This window comes from Ursus maritimus, unplaced genomic scaffold (genome assembly GCF_017311325.1).
Source record: "Ursus maritimus isolate PB19 unplaced genomic scaffold, ASM1731132v1 scaffold_1, whole genome shotgun sequence".
NCBI classification, from domain to species: domain Eukaryota; kingdom Metazoa; phylum Chordata; class Mammalia; order Carnivora; family Ursidae; genus Ursus; species Ursus maritimus.
The window spans coordinates 68,104,900-68,120,803 of record NW_024423343.1 but is presented as its reverse complement, the minus strand read 5'-3'; the positions used below and the strand labels follow the sequence as shown (position 1 = coordinate 68,120,803).

Below are 15,904 nucleotides of genomic sequence, written 5' to 3'. Positions count from 1 at the left end.
AACACAACTGATTTTTGCTCTTGTATCCTACAATTTTGCCATCTCATTTATTAGCTCTACTAGCTCCTTGTGGATTCTTTGGGATATTCTACATATAAGATAATGTCATCTGCAAATAGAAATATTTTTACTCATGGCACACCTGGCTGGCTTCGTTGGTAGAGCATGCAACTCTTGATCTTGGGGTTGTGAGTTTGGGACCCATGTTGGGTGTAGAGATTACTTAAAAATACAACCTTAAAAAAAAAGAAATATATATATATATATTTTTTTAAATAGGGATAGATCACACTTGCATGATGCATAATCTATTTAATATGCTGTTGGATTTGGTTTGCTAGCATTTTGTGGAATTTTAAATCTTTATTCATAAAGAATACTGGTTTTTAGTTCTCTTTTTTTCTGGAGTTTTTGTCTGACTTTGATATCACAGTAATGTTGGCTTCATAAAATGAGTTAGGAAGTATTCCCTCCACCTCTATTTTTTTGAGTTTGAGAAGGATTGGTGTTAATTCTTTTTTAAGTGTCTGGTAGAATTCTCCAGTGAAGCCATCTGGTTCTGTACTTTTCTTTGTTGGGAGGTTTCTGATTACTGATTCAATCTCTTTATTTGTTATAGATCTGTTCAGATTTTCTGTTTCTTCTGATTTAGTTTTCATTGTGTGTTTCTAGGTATTTCTATATCTTAGATTATCTTATTTGTTGGTTTATAATTCATAGTAGTCTCTTGTAATCCATGTTATTTCTGTTTGATTGGTAGCAATGTCCCCACTTCCATTTCTGATTTTAGTTGTTTATTATTCTCTTCCTTTTTTTCTTATAAGTCTAGAAAAGTTTTGTTAATTTTGCAGATTTTCTCAAAGAACTGACTTAGACTTCATTGATTTTCTTTTTTCTTTTTTTTTTTTTTTTTGGTCTATTTCATTTATCTCTGCTCTAATCTTTATTATTTCCTTCCTTCTGCTAGCTTTGGGTTTAGCTTGCTCTTCTTTTTCTAGTTCCTTGAAGTGTAAATTTAGGTTATTGATTTCAGAGCTTTCTTATTTTCTAATGTAGATGTTAATTACTATTAATTTCTCTCTGAGCACTGCTTTCACTCATCCCATAAGGTTTGGTATGGTATAATTTTGTTTTCATTAATCTCTAAGTAAATCTAATTTCCCTTGTGATTTCCTCTTTTGATCAGTTGTTTAAAAATGTGTTGCTTAATTTGCACATATTTGAATTTTCCAGTTTTCCTTCTGTTATTGCTGTCTAGCTTCATTTCACTTTGGTTGGAAAAGATACTTTGTATGACTTAAGTCTTTTTATATATATTGAGACTTTTTTGTGGCCTACCATTTGTTTATCCTGGAGAAGGTTCCATATCTACTCAAGAAGAATGTGTATTTTGCTGTTGTTGGGTGGAATGGTCTATACATGTCTGTTAGGTCTAGTTGATTTACACTATCATTCAAGTCCTCTCTCTTTCTTGATCTTCTATTTTTCTACCCATTATTAAAAGTGGTGTAGTAAATTCTCCAACTGTTATTGTAGTACTGTCTATTTCTCCTTTCAATTCTATCAATATTTGCTTTATATATTTGGGAGATCTATTGTTTGATGTGTAAATGTGTATAATTGTTATATCTTTTTTATTAGTGACTCTTTTGTCAATATATAATGTCTTTCTTTGTCTCTTATAACAGTTTTTTACTTGAAAGATATTTTGTGTTAATATAACTATCCCATGTTTCTTTCAGTTACTGTCTGCATGGAAAATCTTTTTTCCATCATTTTACTTTCAACTTAGTTGTGTTTTTGGGTCTAAAGTAAGTCTCTTGTAGTAAGACTATAGTTTGATCATGTTATATTATCCATTCTGCTAAGTTTTGCCTTTTGATTAGAGAGGTTAATTCATTTATATTTAAAGAAATTACTGATAAGGAAGGATTTACTTCTGCCATTTTGCTATTTGATTTCTGTATGCCTTATACAATTTTTCTGTTCCTCATTTCTCACGTTAGTGCCTTCTTTTGTGTTTAATTGATCCTTTGCTTTGTACCATTTTATTCCCTTCTCATTGTGTGTGTATGTGTATATATATAAATATATAAATATATATATATTAGATATTGTTTTAGTACTTACTGTGGGGATTACAATTAGCAATGTAAATTTATAACTATCCAATTTGAATTAATACCTACTTAGCTACAATAATATACAAAAGCTTTACTCCTATACAGCTTAGTTCCTCCCTTATGTTGTTGTAATCACAGACTTTATCTTTATACACATATAGTTTTATAATTTTTAAAGCATTTGTCTTTTAAATCATAAGAAATAAAAAGAGGAGTTACAAACCAAAAATACAATTATGCTTGTTTTCATGTTCATCAATGTAATTCTTTGTCAAATTTTTTCTTTGTAATGCTTTGAATTATTGTCTAGTAGCCTTTTATTTGAGCCTAAAGGACTCCCTTTATCATTTCTCATAGGATAAGTAAGTCTACTAGCACTGAACTCCCTCAGCTTTTGATTATCTCAGAGCATCTTAATTTTTCCTTCATTTTTGAAGAATAGTTTCGCCAGATCGATAATTGACATCTTTTTTTTTTTTAGCACTTTAAATACGTCATCCCACTGCCTCCTGAACTTCATGATTTCAAAACAAAATTGGTTGTTAATCTCACTGAGGATCTCTTGTATATAATGAGTCACCTTGCTCTTACCACTTGCAGGACTGTTTCATTTGTGGCTCTCAACAGTTTGATTATAATGTACTTCAGTATAGATTTCTTTGAGTTTATCTTACTGGAGCTCATTGAGTATAACATTTAGAATTTGACCGGAGAAAATGAGGAGAATCATTAGGAGGCTAGTACTATACGTAAGAATTAATGGTGGCTTGAACAAGGGGGGACAGAGAATGGCAATGAAGACAGTGTGTAACAATGAGGACAGAAAGTATATGCATGCAAGAAATGTTGCAGAGGAGTACTCATATGAGTTACCTTATGGGTGACTGATTAAATGTCAGGAAGAAAGAGTTTTATATCTTTGTTATATGGGGAATGTCAAAAATAAACATAAATAAACATATAATTTTGAATTCTAATTGTAGTTACTTACCTTCACTTTAAAAAAAAACAAAACCTAAAATAATGTATGTCTAGCTATCATAGTTAGAATGACATCCTATCTATCCTTTCTTTATTTCTATAAGTAAAAGATAAGAAAAATAGTAAATTAGAACTTTTCACTTCCTGCCACCTCTCTTCCATCCACTTGAGTTTTTGTTGATATGAACAGGAATTTTAAAATACATTATTATTAAATTATTTATTTATACCTGTACCTTATATCTTCACAATTACCTTTAATACCTTCATTATATTTGTTCCAAATTTTCACTTAATCCAATAGTTATTTCCAATACTTACAAATATTTCTTTTATCTCAGAATTTTACCTTTCCTCTTGTAAAAAATTTGATTCCCTTCTTGAGTAACTGAAGTGTATCTTCAACTATTTCAGGAAATGGGCGGTATATTTCTGAACCTTGAGGTATCAAAGAATATCTTTGTTTTCATTTCCTATGTGAATGATAACTTGGGTGGGTATAGACTTTGTAAGTTAAAACTTTCCCATGTAACTGTAGATGTTATTCTAATCAGCTTCTGAAGTTTAATGTTGAAGGTAGTCTATTTTTCTTTCTTTGCAAGTAATTTATTATTTTCTTCCTGTTTTCTTATTGAATTCTTTCCATACCTTACATATAGGAAAACTTTCCTTACCCTCTCAAGCCTGGACTCCATTGTGTTTTCAAAGTACCCTATACTGACCCCTATTGTAATATTGTAATACCACATTGCGCAATAATTGCCTGCTTCTCAAAAATTACCCACAGCAGATACTAAGTTCTTTTAAAGTAGGACTGTGTCTTGGTCATCTTTGTATCCCTAATTTTTAGCACACAGCAAGCACTCACAAAATACTTGCTTAATAAATAAATAAATTGATAAATCATTTCATATCAAAATTTTTATGGATATGTCAAAGTGTTTGGTCTCTTTTCACTAATACATTTTAAAACTTATCGAGTCCTTTTCATCTCCAATTGCTTTGGATATATCTTCTGATATATCTTTGGTTGCTATTTCTGTTCTATTTACTCTGATCTCTTCTTCAGGAAGACGTTGGAGCACTTTCTTTCCACTATCCCATTTCATGGTTTTCTTCTATTTGTCCTTTACATTGACATTTGAGAGCATTTTGCAGGCTTTTATTCTAATCATTGATTTAATATTCTGCAGTATTGATTCCATCCTTGATTATGTTGAAACAATATTTTAATTTTGCCATTGCATGTTTTATGTCCTTATAGCCTTAACTTATCCAACTCTATTTTTATTTCTCCCTGCCTCCTAACTAGGTCCTTCCTTTTCTTACTCAATCTAATATCTTGTCTAATATGACATCTTTTTTTTTTCACAGAAAATGCAAAGCAGATTTTTCCCATTTACTTATGCTTCTGATAAACCATTTTCTGAAGTTTTCATTTTCTCTGCATTTTGAGAACTCTGTTTTCTTCCTTTATGCAACATAATCTTTCCAAAGTGTGCTTTGTCCTGTATTTTCTCATTCCAGACACTCTGTAGCCCTTACTAAGCAGATGTATGGATTTTCCTTGGTTCTTCTCATTATCTGCCTGATTTCTATTAGTTCCTCAGCACGGGATATGGAGCTGAGAGATAAGAAGACATGCACAGGTCACAGGGACGTCTTGGTCCTGAAGCTGACATTTATTAATTTTGTCACTATAGATATTGACCTGGGGTGAGATCCCTTACCCTTATTGCCTAGTTATTTTAGTATGAAGAGGAGAATTCCTGGTTAATCAGAAACAATCATTGGTCTTTTCCTTGATAGGAACCGTATACGAAAAATCAAAGTCTTAGAGATAGTCAAACGCACAGCTCTGTCTGCTCATCCCCTTTCCTTATTAACTTCACATATCTTTAAATATAGAGCATCACATTTATCCACTACCATTGGGATCGTGTTGGTATACTCCAAACAATAGCTCCAAAAATGATAATAGAGAGAAGTACTAAGGAGGGACGTTGGGGCAAGGAGGTGTCAAATACTATGTGCAGGTCACACATAGTAGTGGGGTTACTGCCCAATTCACTAGCAGGTGCCATGAGGCAGATCATATTTTTACTGTTCTTCAGGCCAGCAGATTTCCTCATTCTCAAGCAACAAAGGTTATGTCCATTTCAGCCCCACAGTTTCTGGAAATGATTGGAAATCATGTCAAATTTTGTCACTAGGATGCTTGTCGAAAGGATTACAGCTACTTTATTGATGCTTTTTTTTCTGACTTAGAAAAAGGCACTCCTTTGGGGAAGATTCAAGCCCCAGAGGGCAAAGCTTGGCAAGTGACCACTGCTGTCAGCTGGGTGCTCTGTATAGGGCAGAGCCTGCTCAGCCATCTATTCTTCCTTTCAATGCTGTTACGAGTTCTCATATTTTTCTGATTCTTTATTAGGCATTTAATTTAGAGTCTGAGACACAAACAGCTAGTCCAGATGTCATCCTAAATCGGAAGTCAACCAGATTCTATTAATAGTGAAACTTCACATCAAAGACTTGACGGAGATCATTGATGCATACCTGACATTCCAAGTTGTAGTAAGTGTTTATGCTGGCAGCTTTCCTTATCCCTAGATTTATATTCAGAGTGCTCAGTAAAATATTAAGCAGTTTTGAAAATAGAACCTAAAATATTTTTAATGAGCCTGCAGTTCTCATTTTCATCCCATTCTACCCCATAGTGCTGCTTGCTAACCTAAGGTATACAAATATAATATGAGTAGAGGAAAATTGAAGTGAAATTATGTCATTCTTTTAAAGGACTAATCCTCAAATAAATGTCTCAACTCAATTCCTAAACTTAATAAAACATACTGTATGTCAGTTCTAAAAAATTCATCATCATTATAGAAAAAGGAAAATGTTTGACATTATCTTAGCCCAAAATTCATCTCTGTACCCCAGCATTCATGCAAGTTTCACACACTGGTGAAATATGCAGCCATTTCATTTTATGACTACAACATCATGGGATTCAAAAGAAAGAAATATATATATTTAAGAAATGTGTATGTTTAATTTTTTTATTCCTTATTCAAAGCTCTTAACACCTCCACATTCAAAATGCTTATGCATTTAGTTTTAGATTCTGGGTGTATTATTAAATTCCACTATTTCAAATAGAAATTATCAAAGGAGCTCTTTCAATTTGCTCAAAAGTTGGGTGAGTTGGACTTCATTAAAATAAAAAAAATTCTGCTCTACAAAAGACACTGTCAAGAGAATGAAAAGAACCACAGATTGGAAGAAAATATTTGCAAAAGATACATCTGATAAAGGACCGTTAGACAAAATACACAAAACTCTTAAAATTCAACAAGAAATCAAAGAACACAAATTTAAATGGGCCAAAGACCTTAACGGATATCTCACCAGAGAAGATATACAGATAGATGGCAAATAACCATATGAAAAGATGTTCCACATCATATGTCATCTGGGAAGTGAAAACTAAAACAATGAGATATACTACATGCCTGTTAGAATGGCCAAAATCTAGAACACTGACAACATCAAATGCTGGCAGGGATGTGGAGCAACAGGAACTGTCACTCATTGCTGGTAGGCATATAAAATGGTACAGTCACTTTAGGAAGATAATTTGACAGCTTCTTTCAAAGCTAAACATATAAATATATATATGATCCAACCATCCCACTCCTTGGTATTTACCCAAAGGAGATGAAAACTTATGTCCACACAAAAGCCTGCACACTAATGTTATAGCAGCTCTATTTATAATCGCCAATAATTGGAAGCAACCAAGATGTCCCTCAGTAGGTTAATGGATCAATAAACTGTGGTACATCCAGACAATGGAATATTATTCAGTAATAAAAGGAAATAAGCTACCAACCCATGAAAAGACATGGAGGAAACTGAAATGTATGTTACTAAGTGAAAGAATTCAATCTGAAAAGGCTACATACTTTTTGATACCAACCATATGACATTCTGGAAAAGGCAAAACTATGGAGACAGTAAAAAGATGAGTGGTTGACAGGGACTGGGGGTGGGAGGGATGAATAGGCAGAGCACAGAGGATTTTCGGGCCAGTGAAACTACTCTAGTATAGTATGATACTACAATGATGGATACATGGTATTGTATATCTGTCTAGGATGAACCCTAAAGCAAACTATGGACTTTGGAAGACAATGTTATGTTTATGTAGATTCATCAGTTGTGACAAATGTACTACTCTGGTGGAAGATGTTGATAATGGAAGAGACTTCTTCATAAGTTTGGATAGGAAGTATATGGGCAATCTCTATACATCCCACTCAATTTTGCTGTAAACCTAAAACTGCTATAAAAAATTCTTTTTAAAAAAGTGCTTTACTATCATATTTAACTCCATTACTTATTATAAGAAACTGTTCAACTGATCACAATGTTATATATGAGAAGTTTCTGTTTAAACATTTTTTGCAATATGTTTTGGTTTTGACTTTTGAAAGTAAGCCCAATATTAAAGAGAAAAAATACAATCCCAGGAGGAGCAAGATGCTGGGCTCCCCTGAGAAGACAGCAGCTTCTAAGTTACATGGAACTATATGACCAGAAAAAAGGGAGCTCAAGAATTCCAGAGCTAGGCTTGAATCTTTCAGGATGAAGAAAGAATCATTGACTGAAGATTTAATCAGGCATGGGTTGGCCAAGATCACCAAGAAAGAAAGTTTGTCAAATCTATGGATATAAAGCTATGTTCTAGAGCAGGCTGTGCCTGATAACAACATACAGTATTCACGGCTATTTTAATCCAGGCTATCAAACTATTACTTCAATGTCCTTAGTATGTTTGTGCTTGTTGATGAGGTCTTTTTCAAACACTATCAACCCATGTCAGATATGTGCAAAAGTGGCGAGATTTTTAAAAATATTTTTTAGTGAAATAAATAAAATAGGTCATTACTATGGAAGCTTCTGAAAGTGCTACATGCATTCAGCCAGATGCAATCATGCTCCAGTCAACGTGGAAAGTCCTAGACTTCAATGCCCTCAGGAGGACTCCACATGTGTTGTGGATTTGACTGTTATGTTTTCATGCGAGGAATCCGAGGGAAAATTGTGGTGGCAAGGAGCCAGCCTGACATGAGTGACTCTGGACAATATCTTTCATTTGAAGAGCATTCTAAAATTTACCATGTGCTTCTGCTTTCATTATTGGATTGATCCTCACAATCATCCATCCAGTGAAGCGGGTTATCACTGTCTCCATTTGTTAGGTAAAAAATTAAGGTTCATTAGGTTAAGCAACTTGCCCGAGCCAGGAAGTATAAGAACTAAAACTGAGAGTTCAAGCACTTCTAGAGGTATCTGTTTAAAATTTCTACCTTGGAGAATATTCAAGGACTGCTAGGAAATGGAATAATGGGGAAGTCTTAAGTCATGAGAATTTTCTGTGAAGGTCTACTTGTATCTAGCAACCACTCGACTTTAGCAAGTATATTTAGTGAAAAGTATTACAAATGGGGAAAAACTAAGCGGGGGCGTGTGTGTGTGTGTGTGTGTGTGTGTGTGTGTGTGTGTGGTGTTCCACAATGTGGACTTTAACCACCTTCATCACATTCACAGGAGCATCCGACAAAAATGCAGGAGTTGCTCTGAACTCTAAGATCTCTAGGGGTGAACTGGTAAATCTAGATCTTTAACAAGCGTCTGTGATGAGTCTTGTGTAGGCTAACTCCCATACAGGGTGATGTTAGACCTGGCTATTTTCTGTTTAGGAAAAAGTCTCCCCAAGGCCCTCAGGTGACCTTTAACCTTGACATTATTGACTTTCCGCAGCTGTACTTTTCCCGGCGGGTCGGGGCGGGGCTTGGATGGGCGGGGTTTGGGTAGGGGGCGGGTCGGGGCGAGGCGGAGCGGGTCGGGGCGTGAGTGGGTGGTACGGGAGGGGTCCGGTCTGGCCTGGCGGGGTGGAAGGTGAAGGGTTAAAAGCTCCGCGCGCAGGCGCTGCCCTCTGAACTGGAACGGAAAACAACTTCCGGTCGATTCACTCGGCCGGGCGCCGCCGATCCGGGGCGTGAGAGACAGGCGCGGAATCCCTGAACTGTGGGTAAGAAACTTCGCGAACGAGTTGTTCCGTTGGAACCCGTCGAGCACAACGGCGGGGAACTTGGGTGTGTGAGCGAGGGCGGTGCGCTGGCAGTACGGGTGCCGCAGGGAAAGAAGCCGAGGAGCTGCGGAGACGACCAGTTCTCAGAGTGGAGAGGGACGTTGTGGGAGGGAAACCACCTGGGTGTGCGTCCCCGAGCGGACCCGGGAGGGGCTTTCCGAGCCCGCGACGTCAGCGCAGCAACGCTCTCCCCGCCTCGACGCTCTCTGGGGAGGGTTCCAGCCCAGCTCCGCGTCCAGCGCTCGCGGGCACTTGACTTCTTCGCCGGGAAAGAGGGGAGGCAGGGCTTGCGATGTCAGGGTGAGCAGTGGGCCCCGTCACGAGTGTCCCAGACTCCTTTCGGGGCAAGGGTTGTCTTCCGGAAGCTAGTACTGTCGTGGTTATTCTTTCGACAACTTTTTAAAAGAGGTCTTTCTGTTGTTCTTCCCAAGGTTGTTGCGCAATTCCGCTCTCAGCTTTCCTGTGGGGTGTCATCATAGCCGTGTCAGTGAGAAGTGGGGTAACTTCCCGTAGGGTCACGGAGAGAATGGGTGGGCGAGGCGGGAAAAGCAAAAAGCAAACCCTACCCCCAGTTGGAACCCAGGCGTTAGGTAGGGTCTCAACTCCGGTATAAAATGAGTAGCAACTGAGTTATAGGTCTAAAAAGCTCTGCTTGTCAAGAAGTGAAGAAAGTAGGGGGAAGATACTCAAACCAAAGAGTAGGTGTATTTCCCTTGTTGCACTGTAACAAGCAAAAATTGAACAGCCTTGCTATGTCAAGTGTCCTTTCTCTCTCTGATGCTTTGACGAGTTGTCCAAAGGGAGAAATGGTAGTAACAGGAGTGAAGTGACATGAAAACGAAGCAATATAAAATGATCTGCCTCCTTACCGTGGTGGAATACACATTTCAAACGAGGGGTAGCAGAGAAGCAAGCTCTGTATTCTGTTGAAAAATTATTTTCTCATCATTTGGGAGGAGAGGGAAACCCTAAAATGATACGACCATGTATGTATAAAGCCAACAATTTATGGAGAAAATGAAACTTTTTTCTCAGTTTTCTCTCCAGTCGTAGTACTTCACAAAGGCCTTCCACATCACTCTTAAATGTGCATAAACATGTTATTTCGTTTCCTTGTGAAAGTGAGAGTATATATTCGTACAATTCTGTTATCTGCATTTTCAGACAAAAAAAGAATATACGGTGGAAGTCTTGCCATACATAGCTCTACTTTATCTTAACGTCAGCTTGGTATTCTTGTCAGGATGTACCGTATTGTAGTTAACCATCTCTTAATGTGACCTGCCCATGTATTTTGCCCATTATTCTTCAGAATTATTTATCTATATTTTACTAGGGTGCAGATATATTAATCCTTTGTGAAGTATATGGCAGATATTTTCAAGAACTGTCAGTCTTTTGGTTTAAAATGCCCACGTTTGTTATCACTTAAGAACGCAGTTCCCACTCAAAAAATTATTAAAATATTTTCCTGTATTGTCTATTAATTCTTTTATAGTTTTTTATGCTTTACTCATTAGAATATCTGAAAATTATTTTTGTACATTATATAAGGTAGGAATTTAGCCATTTTCCCTGAAATCAGTTGTTGAAATCATTTCTTCCTGACTAGAATACTACCTTATTATAATAAATTTCCGTGCATACATGGGTCTTTTATTATTATTATTATTATATTATTATTATTCCTTTGTTCTATTTGTCTCTTCCTATATACAATCTCCTGATTATAGCATTTTTTAGTAATTCATAAAGCAAGTCCTTCATTTATCTTTTTCAAAATTTTCCCGAATATTGCTTTCTTTTTGAGGTAAAATTTAAAGTATAAACTGCTCATGTTTCATTAAAATAATTCTTTTGGAGGTTTTAGCTACTATATTCACTATATTTTGTGGCTGGTATCTAGATGAGTGATTCTATATCTGACCAACTTTCTAAACTTAATAGTTTTCATAAATTGTTTCCCCTGAATTTTCTAGAAAAGGTCATCTAAGTACAATCTTATCTTTATACTTCTTTTCCTTTTTTAATTTATTGAATTGCTAGCTTCTCCAGCACAGTGATATGTAATAACAGTGATTCTGTCCATCCATATATTATTTCTTAGTTTGTGGATGTTTTTACTATGTCATCATTAAATAAGGGGTTTACTATTAATTTCCAATAAATTCTGTTTATCAAGGAAATGTCTTTAGTATTTCTAGTTTACTAGGATTTTTGCAGAGAATGGATTATTTTATTTTATTTTATTTTATTTGAGAGAGCAAGCAGGGAAGAGGGAAAAGGGGGAGAGAGAGAGAATCTTAAGCAGGCTTCATGCTCAGTGCAGAGCCTGAAGCAGGTCTCAGTCTCACGACCGTGAGATGATGACCTAAGCTGAAATCAAGAGTCAGATGCTTAACTTACTGAGCCACCCACACACCCCACAGAGAATGGGTTTTAGGTCAACGTTTTGTGTGTGTGTGTGTGTGTGTGTGTGTGTGTGTGTGTGTGTTTACATTGACTAGCACATTGAGAGCAATTTGAATAATAGATGTTGAGTGTTCATTTGGCCTATATATTTCTGGTTAAGATGATGTATTTTCATTACGACTTAACTAAACATTTTTATCAGGAGTGAAAGTTGAATTTTGTCATATGGCTTTTGGCATCTGTCATGACATATTGTGTGCTTTACTTTGACCTATTAGGATGTCAGGTTATTTTAGTTGAATTCCGGTTTGTGAACCAACCTTACGCTTGGTCATGGTGTCATATTTAAGCATATAGGTTTCTTTTTGGTAACATTTTTACTTAAAATCAGTAATTGGGTATCATCTGTAGTCATCATTTTCTGTGTTATCTTTGCCAGAGTTTGATATCAGGGTTATGATGGTTTCCTAAAAAGAACTGAGAAGAATTCCTGCTTTTTCTACACTGAAATTAGTTTAAACAGCATAAGAGCTCTCTATTCTTAGAAGGTTTGAAAGAATTCACTCATGAAACCATGTTGGCCTGAAAGTACATTGTTCTTAAAATAGCAGCAATATTCAGCAAAAAGCCTCAGAACTTAAAAAAAGCAAACAAACAAAAACTCCTCAGAGTAAATCCAAATAAATGGAAGAGTCTAAAACACCAATATATTGAAAATAAAGAACTTCTGTGTTGATCCTGGTCATTTCTCTTCCCTCCTCCCACCTCTTTTTTTTCATGGTCAGAGAAGATGCTATAGGTAGGCTGAGGCTGATAATAAAATGTATTGCTGTTCTTTCTTTTCTCCGCTCCAGTTATACTATAAAGTAAACTATACTATACTATACTGTACTATACTATAAAGTAAAGGGTGTTGCATCTACATGGGCAAGTTCTTCTCTGGCCTGGGGGAAACCAGGAATGACACTTAACTGGGAAAGCATCAGTTTCACTTTGCTGTCATTAGTGTCCCAATTTTGTTGGGAAATTTTCTTTCTTTAGAGGTACTAACCAAGCTAACATTCTACTGTAGCCAACTCCCATAAGAGAGTTTTAAAATGAGTAGGTGAAAAAAATACACAAGCTTAGCATGCCTGTACTTATTTAATATGAAGTGAAAATTATTAGCATAGTCCAGATATATGTGTGACATGTGTATTGTGTACTCTTTGGTAGAGTTACTACCTTTTATAAATGATTATTTTGGATTATTTTTGATCACTCAAGAATATGACCTTAAGCAGGTAATGTAATTTACCAGTATACGTCTGTGAACTGTGGACTTCAAGACACTCATAAGTGTTATTTACAGAGAGATGCAGGCATTATGTGAATGCTTGCATATTTGAAGATTTTAACTGAGCATGTATCAGTCTAGATAAAGTAATTATTGACATGATTTAGGAATGTGCCGTATAACAACAAAAGACTTCTTCTGCATGTTTTTTAAAGCCATATTCATTATCCAAAAGTAAATGGTAAATGAAAATAAGTAGCCTGTGATGTAAAACCTCACTATTCTAACTATTCTGACGTGATGCATTAACTGATGAGCTGTTAACTACTGTTTGGTATTTTGTTTGTTTTCTGACACCTTTATAAGCATGTATATTACTGTTTAATTTCACCTAGATTGTGTTTCATTATGTCAGGCCAAGTTTTGGTTTCTGGTTCCTGTAGGATTTATGTTGTGGCTGCCATTCCCCTTCCCCCCCATCTCCTTGCTGCTGTGGTTTTCAGTCATGGGTAGAGGGAAAGAGGAGGTTATTACCTAGAATAGGTAACAAAAATTTCTTTATAGTCTGGGACCAAGATTCTGAGTCACCTTCAGAAAAGAATAGCAGAGAATATTCCTTGTGGGTAGATGGCTAATTAGTGTACGAAGTCTTTTGAACTAGATGAAATATTTGAAAAAGTTGAGGAGGACCAGAACAGACAGTGGTACCAGGTCCTTTGCAACTGAAAACAAGCCTTTGGGACCTATGTAATACATATGTCATAGTTTTTCAATCCCTAGTCTATAAAAACTTTTTAAAATTATGGTGAAATACATAAAACATGAAATTTACTATCATAATCATTTTTAAATGTACAGTTTTGTAGTGTTGAATGTATTTACATTGTTGTGCAACCAAGAAAAACAATTCTTAAGGGACTTTTTTTTTTTTCCTAAAGAAAAAGAGTTTGGGAAGTAAATAATATTTATCTCACAGGGGAAATGTCCTGTATAGTAAGCTGAGTTTTCTTCCTTTTATCCAGAGATACACTTTCTATGATAATAATTATCCGTACTAAATTATGAGAGTAAACTGAGCACTGATGATCTGCATTAGCTTTCACTTAACTACCAGTACTTTTGCTTTGGAAAAAAAAAAGTGCCTATTAAAAATAGGTTGTGAAAACAAGGTCTGTCTTTCAAGTCATTTCAGTAAGGAATTATTGGGAATTGAGTGGATGAAGAAAAATAACAATGAGTTCCATTTTGATGGTTACTTAAGAAGTTGAAGTTCTAAGAATCTTTGAGATATTTGCATAAAGTGAGGTATAGAGAATTGTTCTCTGGAGCAGCAGAACAAACACAACCAGGTAATTTTGCTAGGGAGAGTAGCTTGCTTAAAAGGACAGAAATCAGGGACTTCGGTCTCTTCAAGATAATATATTATTTCAAATCACTTGAATAAAATCACCTGCTCTTATAGGGTATTTAAATGCTTATATTAGTCATAGCCACTTGTTATGTGGCATTTCCTGTAATGTAATTTCATGTATTTGCTATCTCTAAACTAGAATTGCCTTTCCTTTGGTATTAATGGTTCTTGGCTTTTAAAAATCCTTATCTCCTTTTTCATAAACGTTAAAATCTCACATATCCTAGGGAATTTAATATTGGCTCCTCCTTCCTACAGTCTTTTCTTACACCTCCTCGTACTGAATATAAACTTGATCTTGTAGTTCCTCCATCCAAGAATATTCTGCAGAGCACTACTTTATATGATTTATGAAAACAGATTTTTAATATTAAATAGCCATTTTAAACTGCATAAACCCCATTCTGCCCCCCCTCCCATCTCCAGATTTTAACATGACTCTTGCTCAGGAAAGAATACCCCTTAGGAAGCTGAGCAAGCTAACTGAGCAGTGCCATGTTTCTGTTTACCTTGGGGTAGAACATCACATGCCATGCCCAATGTCTCTTCTGGTGTTATACTGTTTGGTTGTGCACTTCAACGCCAGAATTTGATGAACGGTTTCAGAGAAAGAAATACTACTGGGCCAAAAAAAAAAAAAAAAAAAGGAAGTAAGGCAAAGCTGAGACACATGGGTGTGGTCTTTGGCTGTGAAATCTTTTAACTCTTAGAAGATAACACAAAAAAGTTTCACCAAGTTAAAACATCCAGCAAAATGGAGAACCTGGTCTGGGGAGCTTTTGGGTTGATCATTGGGGGGGGGGGGTCATCTTACCTTGTTTATCCTGATACATTTAGCCTACTACCAGCTTATGGAAAAAATACACAATCTAAATTCTGACACTGCTGGATCAATGGTATTTAAGTTTCTATTGTTTCAGGTGCCTGACTGCAACACAGTTAACAGTTGTATTGCAGCATGCTATGGGTATATGGGAAAGAGACCAGAAATGCAAACTGTCATTTTGGGGAATTGGCTGCTTATGTTAGGGAACTCTCTTAAAAGTGGGAAATGATTAAAACTAAGTGTTAGGAGTGACAGTTCTTTTCCATTCCCTTTCTTTAAGTGGGGAAAACACACATACTTTTGAGTGTCTTTAAAAATTTACCCTAAGACAGAAGATGTCCTTTATTTAAGGTATGTACTATGTTATTGACTTGTGCTTTTTGCTTCTGATGATTTTTGTGGGTGAAGAGGTGATCACAGAGCTTAATTAAAAAAACACAGGGTGTATCTTCCACTAACCTATTTACCTCTTCTTTTGCTAAAGTGGCAACTTTTCTGAAATAGAATGTGAATGCTTATTATTCATATCCCAAGGGGTTGGAAAAGCAGATGACTTTTCTGGGAAGAGGTAGCTCCAGGTGATTTCCTCTTCCCCCCTCTCGGCCCCAATCCTGAAACCACTTTAGATTTAAAGTGGCCCCTTAACACAAGTATGAACCTGGCAGAATGCTTACCTAGACACAGAATAGTCTCAGCGGGGGGGGGGGGGGGGGGGGGG

At 36.1% G+C, this 15,904-nt stretch overlaps 1 protein-coding gene across 4 annotated transcripts in view; it reads left to right on the top strand.

Annotated features, from left to right (window-relative positions):
• The window catches only part of TANK (TRAF family member associated NFKB activator), an 86,971-nt gene that overhangs the window by 5,593 nt on the left and 65,474 nt on the right, over nucleotides 1-15,904 (top strand). The window contains exon 1 of one of the 4 annotated variants that reach the window (XM_040644586.1): nucleotides 8,989-9,201. The exons of 2 other annotated variants lie outside the window; for them this stretch is intronic. The gene's annotated coding sequence lies outside the window, so the exon portion shown is untranslated. Of the gene's footprint in view, nucleotides 1-8,988; nucleotides 9,202-15,904 lie in introns of those variants that run through there. One more of the 4 variants, XM_040644576.1, reaches the window with a different exon arrangement.